This window comes from Dreissena polymorpha, chromosome 4 (assembly GCF_020536995.1).
Source record: "Dreissena polymorpha isolate Duluth1 chromosome 4, UMN_Dpol_1.0, whole genome shotgun sequence".
NCBI lineage: Eukaryota > Metazoa > Mollusca > Bivalvia > Myida > Dreissenidae > Dreissena > Dreissena polymorpha.
In genome coordinates this window covers 122,826,051-122,842,232 of record NC_068358.1, presented here as the reverse complement: position 1 = coordinate 122,842,232, position 16,182 = coordinate 122,826,051, and the positions used below count along the sequence as shown (strand labels likewise).

At 33.5% G+C, this 16,182-nt stretch overlaps 1 protein-coding gene and 1 long non-coding RNA gene across 2 annotated transcripts in view; both read left to right on the top strand.

The window, feature by feature from the left end:
- Nucleotides 1–16,182, top strand: part of LOC127880227 (uncharacterized) — a 119,805-nt gene that overhangs the window by 82,449 nt on the left and 21,174 nt on the right. The window lies entirely within an intron of this gene.
- LOC127880239 (uncharacterized) lies at nucleotides 15,027–16,124 on the top strand. The gene is made up of 2 exons (XR_008049481.1): nucleotides 15,027–15,170; nucleotides 15,327–16,124. It is a non-coding gene; the product is annotated as an uncharacterized LOC127880239 (long non-coding RNA).

The window sequence follows — 16,182 nt, the reverse complement described above, 5'->3', positions numbered from 1 at the left end:
CAAGTTTTGACCTAGGGCATCAATAGAAAGTAATAAGTAGAGGGCCACTTTAAGATTTTATCTACCAAATATAAGCTGCAAATGCTTTGCTTAAAAAACAACTTATATATTTATGTCTGATTTAAGGATAAAATTGAGGATGCATTCCTCATTGGGCGAAATAAAATCTGTATCTTATTTATTTAATAATATGCTTAGTTAAACATTTCAAAATTTAGAAATCCTGCACTCAATTTTAGTAAATGAATAAACCTCTGTATTCTCAGCCTTTTTGAACCACTGAGTTTAAAAGCATATCAAATGAATTATAACTTACGATTTCAATGCAACTAATAAGCGTGCAGCTCGGATCATTTACAAAACCTGTTTTATCAACAATTGCAGCCGATGTGTAAGCAACGTTTGACTAAATTGAAAGCCAAAATGAATCGTCGATTGAAAATACTCATTGAATACGATAAAACACAACATCGATGGTTAATACTTGTATAGAGAGAGTATTGGACATGGAAAAATTCGCTTCTTTATACAAACTTCATTTTTATTGTAAAGAATTTCACATATTGAGATACGTTTTATTGCGTAAAAATAATTAATAACCTATAAAAATTGGCAACATGTAGATATTATATAGGCTAAGATAGATCATATACCATTTAATTAAACCACACACATGGAGTACACAAGTTAAATGTAAAGAAAGTTTTTTTAAAATAATTTTTATGTCACCATAAAAAACGGCATTGTTTAAATATTGCAACCACATAATTGGAATTTAATTTTTTTCTGTCAGATAGAATTCTGCGAAACTGCTCAAATATGTTCATCTACGTATTGTCATCATAAAACACAAATAAAAAAGGGGGTCACCGCACTTTTAACAGAGATTTTTTGTTTTAATTATCCATACCGTCTAGACGTTAAATTTCATCAAATACAGCAATAAGACAAAACCCAAGTACCGGTACATAGATTGTTAGAAATATGCATAGACATTAGAAATTGTTTACAATTTTAACTGGGATCACACCAGCTTACCAAAAGACATTACTAAAAAAATAATTTTTAATCACAAACATAATACCATACAGTATCAAACTCGACCTGAATCATTAATAACTTACATTTTCACAGATTTCGGCATGTTTTGAAGTATGTGTTTAAATGCTTTAAATTTTTAAATGTAAACAACGTGACTAAAGAGCTCCAGTATAAAACAAGAATGAAATTAAAGAAAGAAAAAAAAACGTAAAAAAAGTTAACCCCACCCGGGATCGAACCACTGACAATTGTATTATGAACCAACTCGGTCATTTCTGATGATACTGATAACAAAACTATTTAGTTGCGATAATAGCATCATCGGTGTTGCTATAAATATATCCTCGGTTAAATAAACTGCCGCAACACCCCTTAAACGTAAACTATCAAATGAAAATTACGGCATATGTTCGTTACTGAAAGAAAAAAATCCTACAATCACATTATGCAATGGATCATTTCCTGAAATCCCACGAGATGTGCAAAGTATTCATAGCTCATCTGTTTTCAAGGCGAAACTAAACCAGAGTGAGTATGAGGCACAAATGGGTATGATACGACAATTCCAAACAGTCTGTGAGACCGATGGTATTGCATATTTCTTTTATGGAGGGTCTCTGATTGGCTCGTATCGACATTTCGGGATGGTGCCATGGGACGATGACATAGATATACTATTGAATGTAAGCGACAAACAGAGGTTGCGAGATGGTTCGAAAGAGTATACTCTGTTAGAATTCAAAGAAAATTTATTGACATATTTAAAAGCAAACAGAAGTGAATTTCTCGAGAATAATAGAAATTACATGTGGCCATTTATTGATATATTCTTTTTAATGACGATGGGCACACGTTGTCACTTCTCTGGGACAGTGACCCTTTACCGACATTTATTTAAAACGACGTGTTTCCGTTGTCGTTCGTGCCCTTCGAAATATTTTTTGTTCCAGTTCCGAGGAAACCTGAAATAGTTCTTAAAGCAGTTTATGGTGATATTAGTCTGTGCGTCTCGAATATTTGGAGTCACCAGCACGAAGAGCAACTGAATATAGAAAAAGTTCCGTGTTCGAATTTGTACTCCATATACCCGTTTATATATCGGACAGAGAATAATGGTACAATACGAGAGGACCTGCGAATTAAAAACGAAACCTACATGATTCTTGAAAGAATGGTATGACAGAATACGTAAATTTTTGAAACAATATATATATATATATATATATATATATATATATATATATATATATATATATATATATATATATATATATATATATATATATATATATTTTACCATGCATTTAGGTAACAATTAATTTACAAATGTTCGTTTTTGTTTATTTATGTTTTATTAAGAATAATTGTTTTGAAAATTATACTCTGCACATTTTTTTGCACGTGCATCTATATACAAGTATTAATCATCAATGTTGTTTTTTATCATTTTAAATGAGTAAACAAGTTAAAAGGCAACATTATAGAAATAACAAAGAAACATAGTTTTAAAATATTTTGTGTTATGTTTGTTTTTAAGGAAGTGGCTAGAGGTACGGATCCGTATCTCTAGAATCTGGTTCTAGAGATACGGACCTGTATCTCTAGCCAAACCACTAGGTTTTTGCTATAGGTAAGGACCTCCCATTATCACATATTGTGTGCCCTTTTTCAAAGTTAAATTGTTCCACACTTATGTAAGATCGATAACAACAAAGTATGTACCATAATTTTAAATGAAATGCACTTTATACGTTCAGCGGGACTCGTTTGTTTGCATTGTTCAGGTAAGCGATAATGACCGTGGAACACAGGTTATGGTGAATATAAGTATAATATATTACTGCTACTGTAGTGAAAGCGTTGTCGTCTCCCGGATGGGAGAGCTTTCATATCATAAAATAACTTAAATTATTTGTATGAATTGCTTATTATTTAGAACTTCAAGATATTAAAATGAACAAAGGCAAACATTACACGCGGTAAGGCCTTACAACTTCGGTCGTTTGCACGTGCATGCACTTAGCGTGTCAAACTGTCAAACATCTACCGAACTGAAACAATGTCTGTTTTCCACGAGTTAGTAATTGCCTTTATAGAAGTTACTTTTTACAAACAATTTAAGCTAAGTGTGAACATTTTAAGTGTCTTTAATAGGACCGACAATGTCTTTAATGTGCTTTATAAAGTGCGTTAGCGCATTTTTGGAAATGTTAATTACCTTTAATTAATATTCAATTATGGCTTCCGTCTCTTTTCGAGTCGGGAAAAATTTCCCTCTTTTCTAAGTCTGCAAAGTAAATTAGAACAATATCAAAGCGCTAACAAAATTCAAATGTACAAACGCAGTTCGCGTAGTATGCAGCTGCTAAAAGTAGGTGTCCAAATAGAGTGTTCAAGGAAGAAATAAAACATTGGGAATTAGCATACAGTTGCATAAATGGCGGGAAGCAGTTTAAGGCACGCGGAACCGGTGCTCGCAACCGAAGGTAAGTGTCACTTACTGAAATTGTCGGATACTTTATAGGATAGGTGCCATACGGCATATGATATGTTGATATTATATGATATGACGATGTTGATATGTTAGATGTAATATTATATGATGATCATTTGACATGACGTGATGATACTAATGTTGTATGATATGTTATGATGTGATGTGACAATGATATGTGTCATACGTTATTTTCGTGCGCAATTGGATTTTCAATTTTATGTTGTATGTAACGGGATCTTCATAAATTGTCGTATGACAGATTATTAAATTCTGATTAATTAATGGCTCTATGCGTCCATCTATTATCTGTCTTCATATCATATTGCTTAACTTACGAATATTATTTCTACCATTTTTCTAGTTCAGTGAGCGCTAAGCGCTAATACTCTCTGATTCATGAGACACGTAAATAACTAAGTCGACGTAAATCAGCCCATTTTATTCTCTGAAATAATAATCTATGAACAACTCTGTATAATATTATCAAAACAACAAATATTTCTTATCAGTTTATGTATTAAATATTCCTATAACTTCATAAATTAAATGCATGATGTGAACTTCAAAATGGAAAATGTGATTACAAAAATGATTAGTGCTCTGGGAAAACGGGGCTTAACGCAAGTAGGTAAAACTGTTAGCGATTGTATAGCTTGTTATCAGAAAATAAACTGCTCAATTCCTTACATAAAAATTAGCGTTTCTAAAATTATACAATAACGATTAAAAATTTTGTTTATTAAAATTAATTAAAACTATGTTAATTAGGATTAATTAAAAAAATTCGGGTGGTGTCGGATGAATGTCTGAAACCCGTATTTTCCACCAGGTTGTCATACGTTATTTTCCGATATTTTCGTGCGCAATTGGATTTTCCATTTTATTCAAATATAATTCCACCGTGTTGTGTATATCGGGATCTTAATTAATTGTCGTATGACAACAAATTATTTAATTCTTAATAAAAACTAGTTCTATCCGTTCTTCGATTGTCTGTCTTAAAGGGATCTTTTCACGCTTTGGTAAATTGACACAATTGACAAAAGTTGTTTCAGATTCGCAAATTTTCGTTTTAGTTATGATATTTGTGAGGAAACAGTAATACTGAACATTCACCATGGTCTAATATAGCCATTATATGCATCTTTTGACGATTTTAAAACTTAAAAATTATAAAGCGTTGCAACGCGAAACGATTGAATAATTTGGAGAGTTCTGTTTTTGTCGTTAAATTTTGTGAAACTACGAAGATTGCTTATATTTGGTATAAAATACGTCCAGCATGTGTACTCGGCGGAATAGCTCAGTAGGCTAAAGCGTTTTTACTTCAGGACTCTGGCAGGACTCCAGGGGTCACTGGTTCGAAACCTGGTCCGGGCAATGTTCTTTTCCTTTTTTTAATTTTATTCTCGATTTTTTACTGGAGCTTTTACGATCCAATGTTTACATTTATCGATATAAAGCATTTAATGAATAAGTTAAAAAATGCCAAAATCTGTGAAAAGGCCCCTTTAACATCATATTCCTTAATTTACGAATATTATTTCTACCATTTTCTAGTTCAGTGAGCGCTAAGCGCTAATACTCTCGGGTGCATGAGAGACTTAAATAACTTAGTCGGTGTAAAACAGCCCATTTTATTATCTGAAATAATATCAGAACAACTCTGTATAATACATCTAAACAACATGCATATTTAATATCAGTTTATGTATTAAATATTCATATAACTTCAAGTAAATGCATGAAGTGAACTTCAAAATGGAAAATGTGATTACAAAAATGATAAGTGCTCTGGGAAAACGGGGCTTAACGCAAGTGCGTAAAACTGTAAGCGATTTGATATATTGTTATCAGAAAATTAACTGTACAATTCCTTACATAAAATTAAGCGTTTCTAATGGTATACAATAACTATTTAAAATTGTGTTAATTGAAATTAATGTTAACTATGGTAATTAGGATTAATTAAAATCATTAAATTAGATAATTCATTATTTTATGAAATTGTAATGTTTGATTGGATTACATATGGCATAACAATGATATAACACGATGATGATATGTTATGATATGACATGACGATGGCGACGATTATATGATATGACTTGACGATGATATGATGATGGTGATATGGTATAACATGACCATGATATGACTTGACGATGATATGATGATGGTGATATGGTATAACATGACCATGATATGACTTGACGATGATATGATGATGGTGATATGGTATAACATGACCATGATATGACTTGACGATGATATGATATTACAGTGGTGAAATGATATGATAAGGCGATGATGTGATATTATGGTGATGTGATAATAACGAGTTTATGCTATGATGTGATATGATATATGTCAGACTATAACTGAACGCTCTCCCATCCGTGAGACGACAACGCTTTCACTTAAGTAGCAGTAATAGATTATACTATATACCATTTACCGGTGTTTCTTGGTTATTATCGCTGTTTTTAATGAGTGAACACGTACAAAGGCAACAATATAGAGATAACAGAGAAAAACATGGTGTAAAATACTTTATTTTTATTAAGTTATCGGACTTTACTTTGCATACGTGTACAAACTATAAATGTACAGGCACCTAAACACTGAACGGAGAGTAAACAATCAAAGCAGCAAACGTGAATACATCATGAAACCTTACCCTTTATATAAACATAACTTCAATTTGAAAATAAATGATTCTTTTGTGAAACAGACACTTATTCAAGGGAACACACAGTTCACAGATTCGGCATCCCCACTATAAATTTAAGTTACAAAATAAGCATCCTTAAGTGCTAAATTATGTCCAGGGTGTTGCCGAAAATAAATTATTGCTTTATGTCTTAATCGGTGGTAAAATATAGCGTGTTTATAGTAATCTAACACTCAAATTTAAATGTATTCTCAATCGATGATTCAGTTTGGTTTCAATTAAGTCAAACGTGGCATTCACATGGCTGCAATTGTTGATAAAACAGGTTTTATAAATGATCCTATCGGAGCTGCAAGGTTATCAGTTGCGTTGAATTCATAAATTATTATTCATTTGCTGTGCTTTAAAACTCATGGGTTAAAAAGGCTGATAATACGGAGGGTTATTCATTTAGTGAAATTTAGTGCAGGATTTCTGAATATTGAAAACATAAACTATGCACATTATTAAATTTATAAATTGCAGTTTTTATTTCGCCCATATGAGGAATGCATCCTCAATTTTATTATTGAATCGGACATTAATATATAAGATGTTTTGTGAGCAAAGCATTTGAAGCTTATATCTCAAGTCTTAAAGTGAACCTTTACTAATTAACGTTTCAAGTAATGCCCCGGGGTCAAAGACTGGCCACGCTACACACACAGTATTTATTTAAATACATCATAAAGCATATTTAATTATAATCTTCTCTGAAACCAAATGCTTTAGAGCTTTGATATTTTGTATGGGTTTTCGTTTTTCGTAATTTCGATGCAATTTTTTAGAACGTTTCCATGTTAACATTATTTGAATATTTTTTTGTGTCTGCTTAACAATGTTTTAGTCTTTAAAAAAAAACAACTGTCCGAACCAAGTTCATGAGTATAGAATTCATAACACTATTACCGTATTGTTTGTGCGGACTGCAAATTGGATCCCTGCTTAAATTGAAATACATTTTAAGATATATTGAACAATACTTGGTAAATAGGATTGGCGTCAAGAATTTCTTAAAAAATATTGCAATACTAAACCTGTTGTTATATGTTTTCATGTGAAATCTAATATTTTTGATTAAGATTAGAGAAACCGGCTAATAAATCATCTCGGGAAATCAATCGGTATGATTTAAGTCTAAGGTCATAGTATTTTTTTTATCTTGCATGTTTATAAAAAAAAAATTTACAGCTCAAGAAAGTTCTCAAACTCAATAGCGAAAACTGTAAATTCACTTCGATGCAATAATGCATACTAATATTAAAAAAGAACTTAACAATTTAAAATGAAAGAGAATACGCATCTTAAAATAGCATGAGGCACCATACATAAGTAATGTTTTATGCAACTTCAATAACAAGGTATGTACATGTGTCAATCAATTTAAAGCAATTTGTGAACCAATTTATAAGAATAGCAAGGCTGTTTTTGTGCAAATGCTAGTTTCGTCTCAAAAGCATCATATATTGTGTTGTTCGAAGAACTGCATACGTCTTCAGTGACTATATCTACAATCCCGCTCTGTTTTTTTTGCAATGACGATATTAGTATGGTACCTATTGGAAATATTTTATATATTTAAGACTTAAATGTGAACGTACGCAAGCTAAAAGGTTGAATGAAGTTCATATGGATCCCGTGGATGACTAACCCTCTAATATAGTTTAAAATGACACCCTTCCCAATAAAGGTTGAAACATATGAATGTCATATATGTTTACAATTTTACCAAACATTTTGAACCTCATACATGAGGCTCATACTTATCTGAAAAATTGGCGTTTCCCGATATAATACTTCTCAATGGCAATAAGGTATTTTGCTTCAGAGTTAACTTGAATTAATTATCAATTAAGTATTAACACGAGTATCGCGAATATAAACCTGCTGGATTCTCGTAAGTTTTAAGGCTTCTTTACATCTTAATTGCTGTAAGAATTATACTATCACTGAACATGTTCAACATACTTAGACATTGTATCGAAGGCATTAGTCATTTTTTAAAAATCCAGCGAGGAATACGCCACCGTTCAAAAAGTATATTTTGTTACAATGAATATTCAGAAGAAATTAAGTTCAATTTCGAAGAAAGTTAAGCAGCATAAAACTTTTCTATAATTGCCGTTTACTCATCTGCACCCGATTGTATAAACAGTTAAACCGGCGGTTAAGGATGTTCGATCGTTTCCACTTTACGGTAATTGATTCTCTATATCGTGAAAATTAAAAACCTTTATATATCTTCGCGGTTTCAAAATATTAGGTTGGAATAAACGAGTGAAAATTCTAGTTTTACTGTTTTGTTTAAATTTTCGGCATTTACATATTTTCGAGATTTACTGCAATGAAACCAAGCGTTCGATTGCTTGACGTCACTTCGTGATCGACATCGATGAAACGCTTGCTTATGCTGTAAATGTTATTTTCTGTGCAAATACAAGCGTCTATTGATAACGAAACTATAATTTGTCAACAATGAGAATCAGATACTTGGCTTAATAATTTTCATTTAAAATGTCTAATTTGGATATAATTCGGAATACAAAACGAAACTTAAAAGTTTTTTTTTTTAAAACGTTCCAAAGAACAATATGGATTTCAATAGAAATACTATTTTCTATTTTCTATAGTACTATTTCCACCGACAATCAAGATTTCCGGTATGACCACTGTTATTTTGACGATTTTTCTATCGGATCGTCGGTAAGCGTGACCACATGTGTCAACAGCGATGTCAGTTGGAAAATTAGTAGACGTGTCGTTGAACTCGACACATTGGCCGAATCGCTTTCAGCATGCAGTTCTTGCCAAGTGCCCATGAATTTACTTAACACAGTAGGAAGCACGGATTTCGGACAGGCATGTGTTTTGGAAATACAGTGTAGCAATTGTGGTGCAATAAATAATGTGGCTACTGGACGGAAACATGACAGAGTTTATGACATGAACACAAAGCTTGCATTGGGTAAGACTTTGTTTGTCTTTTTGGTACATTGGTGCATTATATCATGATTTATTGTCTAAATTACTGATACTTTTGAATACATTCAGATAGTTATCTCAAAGTACATGTAATTCCTGTGTAGTCTACATGCATACATTTTTTTATATTGTACTTGCTATATTTTTCCTTCATATTTTGTCTGGTTAATCATTTACTGCCAGTAAACACAATTACAGTAGAATGGGAATGGTTCATTGGTTGTCCTTAGTTAAACATGTATATTTTAAAGTGACATAAGTTTATTTTCTTTCTGGAGCCCTATTTATTAATACCGGTAGTAAAAATGAAATTTTTCAAGTTTACAAAACATAAATATTCTCAATTCGTCAAATACATATTGATTTTGAAAATAAAGGGCTTAAATTAATCATTATTCATGTGTATGTATATCTCTAGGTCTTATAAAATGATGTAACATTTGTAAATTATTGACATTATTTCATATTATTTTATTCCGCATAAGCATATTCTAGCATTGTGGATTGTACACTGTTCTGTCATTTACTGCAATCTGTTTCAGGTAAATCATAAACTGGGTGTTTCACCTGGGACTTTCACATAATTACTGGCCCTTCCCCGTGACCTTCAGCACAAAAAAAGAAAGGCTATAGCTGATGCTCGTGCAGCAAAACAGCGACGCATAAGACTCGAAACTGGAACGGTATTTTTAATTATGGGCATTTTATTTTTAAAACACAGTATTCTTCATGTGTATGCCCCAAATTGGCGACTTAGTTTTCGCACTGTCCGTGGGTCGGTCAGTCAGTCCGTCATACTTTTCGTGCCTGCTCTCTAATTCAAGTAGTTTTGATCCGATCTTCACCAGACTTGGTCAGAAGCTGTGTCTAGACCAAGTTCGAACATAGCCATTTGGGATCCTGGGTTTCTTACAATTGTATGGATTATTTTTTATATTGTTACAAAGTTGGAGTTTGGGGCATCCGTGTCGTGTGGACACATTTCTTGTTTGAGATTGTTTCAATAGATTCATCAATTATATATGCAAAGTAGTAGGAACATTTAAAAGCATATGCTAATGTTTGTAAATTGATTATTGTAAAAGCATTAATGTGCTGTGTAATCATTTCTTTAAATAAAAATCGGAAATAACCCATGAAGGTGCAAGCACATTTTCCAATTTGAAATTCTGTTTTCCTGTTCAGGCATTCAAAGAACAGTGCAAGAAGTACGAGCGCGACCAACATACAGTTCAAACATAGAGGACCGAGATGTTGAAGTTACAACTTTACCCCCACCTGTACCCAAGCCTGGTCCAGCAGGGCTAGACACTACTGGGAAGGAATTTGTTTTCTTTGATTTGGAAACAAGAGGGTTAGGTAAAGTTTATTTTTAACATATTCCTTATTCACAGTGTTGCACATACAAAAGTTTATCTTGGTCCAATTCAGGCATTTAGGTACTCTAAATCTCCAAAATTAATCTTCTATTAAAAAATATACATATTTACTTACATGTTTTACATAATTCAACCTGCTACTGCTGAGTAACTCAATGTGAGATATCGTGTGAATTGTTGGTCAACCTAGCATATGATTGAATTTCAACAAGAGTTATGTTCAGACTAATTTCTCATTTTGCTTTCATATAATAAATCATTCTTAATCTTTATTGATAAAATGATAGATGCAATGTTACATTACCCACAACTGGCTATAGTATATTATTGTGCATCATTTACGAATTTAAACACTCTTCTCTTCGCTTCTTCAGATTTATCAATAAATAAGAAGCCAAAAACTTACTTTGATATATCCATGAATCGAAGAAAAGAGCGTTTCAATTTTCATAATAACAGTTATTATGCCCCCCTCGGAAGAGAGAGTTAATATTGTTTTGCTGGATAATGGTCTGTCGGTAGATCATTTAGTTTCCGATCAATAATTTGTCAACTTTCTCACGGATTGGCTTTTTACTTTCCATGTGCATAGGGATTGGACAGTATATAACACCAATTTAAATTATGGTCACTTAGTCAAAGGTCAAGGTCACAATAAGTGTGGAAATTGTTTCCGATCAATAACCCTTCAACTGAAAAACTCTCTTAAACCACAATGCATAGAGAATGGATGTGAAGGAACCTCTTCTACGATTGTTTAAATTAAGCTTCAAAATAAGTCCTGTCCTGGGGAGGGGGGGGGGGTGGCAATGTTTTTCCCTTTTATGTTTATTGTAAACACTGCAAAAGTATTTTAAGAAGTTTACATTGTACTTGGGCGAGCGACCCAAGGCTCTCTGATTAATGGAGCTAAAATGGATTTTGTGCAATTTCTATGTAAAATTTTTGTTTTGTTTTTTCAGAGCGTACTTCTCACATAATTCAGATAGCTGCAGTGCATTCAACTGGTCAGTTTTCAACATATGTGATGCCTGAGAAGAAGATGTCCTTGAAAGCGTCAGAAATAACTGGAGTGACAGTTGTTGGCGACTCTATGCTTGTCAAGGGACAAACAGTAACAGCTGTCCCCATCAAATCTGCATTGACAAGTTTTATAACATTCTTACAGAAATTTTCACAAGTTATTTTAGTTGGGCGTAATATAGAGTGTATTTGATTGTAAAGTGTTGCTCCATGCTGTCCATACTTGTGGAAAAATGTTTGAGTTTCAGCAAAATATTTGTGGCTTTTTAGATACTTAAAAATGTTAAAGGAAATATTACCAAATATGAAATCATACAAGCGGGAACATTTAGTTAAAGACGTTAATGGTGAATTATACATGGCACATGGCGCTCTACAGGATGTTTTAGCTTTACAAAAGTTAGTGAACTCTGTTCCTCTTGACCAAAATACTGTAAACAAATATTCATTCAGTTATGACTGAGCAGTATTAGCATACAATGTGTAACTAAATGTTGCTTCCAACATCAAATCTTTGCAAACCATGATTGATACAAAAGTTATAAGTCAAGGTGTTACAAGGAAAGTTGCAGGAAGTGGATTGCAACTTAAACATTTGAGTATTGAATCAAAAAGAAAAGGACTGAGTGGTTTGAGGAGCCCCCTGTCAGAGGTTACAAACGGACAAATCAGAGTAACAAAATCAGAGAAAATAATATGTGCAATAGCGAGTTATTTGTTGCCTGACATCTAACCAATTGTAATTTGCATCTTGTATATAGATTAGCAATGAAATCTAATAGCTGTTTCATAATTGTTTTTCCTTCTCGATGTTGTGATTCTTATGTCAGTTGTATTTCTCATGTTTCACCTAAGTTGTAAGATATTTTTGGCAGTGCATCAAACCACAGATGGTGTGTGAAACATAATTTCCCCGCTTATTGTATTCAATGTTGTTTTTATCTCCACTGGCCAAAGGCCAGCAGGGCTTATGACATGATCCTGTGTCCGTCGTGCGTGCATGCGTTAACTTTTCCTTTAAACATCTTCTTCTCCTAAACTACTGGTCCAATTCTGAGGAAATTTCTTCAGGAATGTTTCTGGGGTGAACCTCTTTCAATTTTGTTCAAATTATGCCCCTGGGGTCAAATTTGACCCTGCCCCGGGGTCACACAATTGAACATATGCTTATATAGAGTCTATTTTGTGAAAACTACAAATATTCTCGTCCATAACCATTGGGCATAGGGCTACCAAATTTGTTATGTAGTGGCATCTTAAACTTCCTGTACCAAGCTTGTTCAAATTATGCCCCTGGGGTCAAGTTTGATCCTGCCCAAAGGGTCACAAAATTGAACACATGCTTATTTTAGTTATATAAAAACTTTGTGAAAACTTTAAAATACTCTTGTCCTTAACTCTAGGACTTAGGGCTACCACATTTTGTATGTAGTGAGATATAGCAGTCCTCTACAAAGTTTGCTCAAATTATGTCCCTGAGGTTAAATTTGACCCAGCCCAGGTGGTCACAAAAGTGTACATGTGCTTAAATAGGGCCAATATTTAAGTATTTGCACATGCGTAGAATATTTGTTTCAGACTTTTTTCAGCAGTGGAGCGATACAGGGCCATCATGGCCCTCTTGTCTTTAGAAACACATCTCACAGTTCTAAAATAATAATTTTAAAATAATACGTATGTTCAATTTACAACCCACAACATGGGTAACAGGTGGGTGGGGTAATTTAAGATGTTTTTTTAAATTTCACCATTGTTTTTTCATTTGTTACATCTGAAATATTTTCATAACAATGAACATTATAAATATTTCTACGTGTATCACATTCCAGTTGATAATTTGATTGTTATGGAGCAGTTATTATATAGATATGTTTTAATTACTATTACAATGTTAGTCATTTTATTTTTGAAATTAAGTCCATATTAAAATGTCTGTAGCAAAAAAAAAATCCACGGTGACCTATCAATTTCTTTACTTCATTTTAATGCTAAGCTAGTTTCCTTGAATTATTGAGAACCTGAAATGAATATGAATATTACATCAACAGAAATTTGTATCTGTATTGCATGTTATCTATTTTGAACTGTGCAATAAAAAATTCAAAACAAACAAAAAACTAGTCATACTTATTTGCAGGGGTTTTTTTAGAGAAAGGGGAAGACGCTGGACGCTGGGTGAAAGGGGAAAAAAGAGTGCGAAAGAGACATATTAGGGGAAAAATAAAAACTGTTCATTTCAATGTCTATAACTCATCAAAAGAGGCTTGTCTCTGTCCTTTTTTTTTCTTAAACACATTTAACACGTATTAAAGTCAAAGTCCTTAATTAAGTTGCAGGTGTAGATCTAATTATGGGAAATGTTTTCAACTATATTTCTGTACTGGGGCCCGAGACGATGTCAATTTTGTGATTTCAAATTCATGATGAATGGGTTGACGATCTTGATCTGTTACAGTATTGGAAGGGAAAGGAGCGGCAACTGCCGATTGTCTACTTTCACTTTCACAATGTTTGATGTTGATTACCTCAGAATCCTGCTGGGTTATAACGGTTTTCGATGACTCTTTCTTAAAAAATGCCTCGATGCGTTCAGTATCTTCCGAGTCCGATTGTTTTATTTTGTTTGTGTAAGAACGCCAAATGTGAGACATTTTTTTCTGTTTTCACGTTTATATCTTGGCTTGCACATAGCCCGGATGAAAATTCGACTGGTTTCCGGTAATTTATTGATGAAACACCCTTCTCGCGCAAGACCGGTATCCAGTAAAATAGTCACATGATTATTACAATTAGTTGCCCAGTTTACATGACGTAAGTTAAGAGCTATATTTAGAATAACTGGGATTCCCAGATTTTTTGTGTTCGTCTGGAGAGAGAAAGAAAGATCGTTGTACATGGTGCAAATTGGATAATTGTCGAATGCCCAAAGGAAAAATAAACATTTCTTTAAGAGAAAATATTATATTTTGGTGAAAAATGATATTTTTGGTGGGGAAATTGTATTTTGAGGGGAAAAATTCTGGTAGGGGAAGACGCCGAATATCGGCGTCACTTTCTTAGTAAAAAACCCCCCCTGATTTGTCATTATTTTTTTCGATTTCCAATATTTTTGGTTTTAAAAGTGTTCAGTATGATAATACAAATGTTACAGTTGCTAATCTAATACAATCTCAATATTACTATGCCATTTTAAATGTATTACACACAAACATTTTAACGTACCTCCAATTTTATGCCCCGCAAAAATGACCTTTTTTCAAACGCACATGGCATTAAAAAACCTTCGTTATCTCAAAATTATTCACGGTGACCTCCCTTTTTATACGCCCGTATAAAATACGGGACGTATTATGTGAAACCCCTTGGCGGGCGGGCGGGCGGCGGGCGGGCGGCGGGCGGCGGGCGGAAGGCATCACTTTGTCCGGACTCTAATTCAAATTGTATTCATCCGATCTTCACCAAACTTGGTCAGCAGTTGCATCTAGTTGATATCTAGGCCAAGTTCGAATATGGGTCATGCCGGGTCAAAAACTAGGTCATAGGGTCAATAAGTGCATTTTCAAAGGGGCCACTTTGTCCGGACTCTATTTCAAATTGTATTCATCCGATCTTCACCAAACTTGGTCAGCAGTTGCATCTAGTTGATATATAGGCCAAGTTCGAATATGGGTCATGCCGGGTCAAAAACTAGGTCATAGGGTCAATTAGTGCATTTTCAACGGCGCCACATTGTCCGGACTCTAATTCAAATTGTATTCATCCGATCTTCACCAAACTTGGTCAGTAGTTGCATCTAGTTGATATCTAGGTCAAGTCCGAATATGGGTCATGCTGGGTCAAAAACTAGGTCAAAGGGTCAATTAGTGCATTTTACTTTGTCCGGACTCTAATTCAAATTGTATAAATCTTATCTTCACCAAACTTGGTCAGTAGTTGCATCTAGTTGATATCTAGGCCAAGTTCGAATATGGGTCATGCCAGGTAAAAAACTAGGTCATAGGGTCAATTAGTCCATTTTCAACAGCGCCACTTTGTCCGGACTCTTATTCAAATTGTATTCATCCGATCTTTACCAAACTTGGTCAGTAGTTGCATCTAGTTGATATCTAGGTCAAGTTCGAATATGGGTCATGTCGGGTCAAGAACTAGGTCATAGGGTCAATTAGTGCATTTTCAACGGCGCCACTTTGTCCGGACTCTAATTCAAATTGTATTCATCCGAAACTTTTAAACAACTTTTTATCCTGCGTCAAAGTGGTATGGGGGTCTAAACAATTATGATTTAAATATTGTGTTTTAGAGAACAAATGAGACTAAGTGTACACTTATTGATATCAATGCATATATATGAATATATCAGTTATATAAGTTGTTGTTGTTTTTTTTTGCTTATTTCCAAAACAAATACATCAATCATCAGTGTATCATCTCCAATGGCACACGAATCGGGCGTATATTGCTCCGTCATGCGGCGCTCTTGTTTATTTTATATTTGTTTCAGATACAGATCCATTAATCACCATACAAAAACTTATAGCATTCCGGAT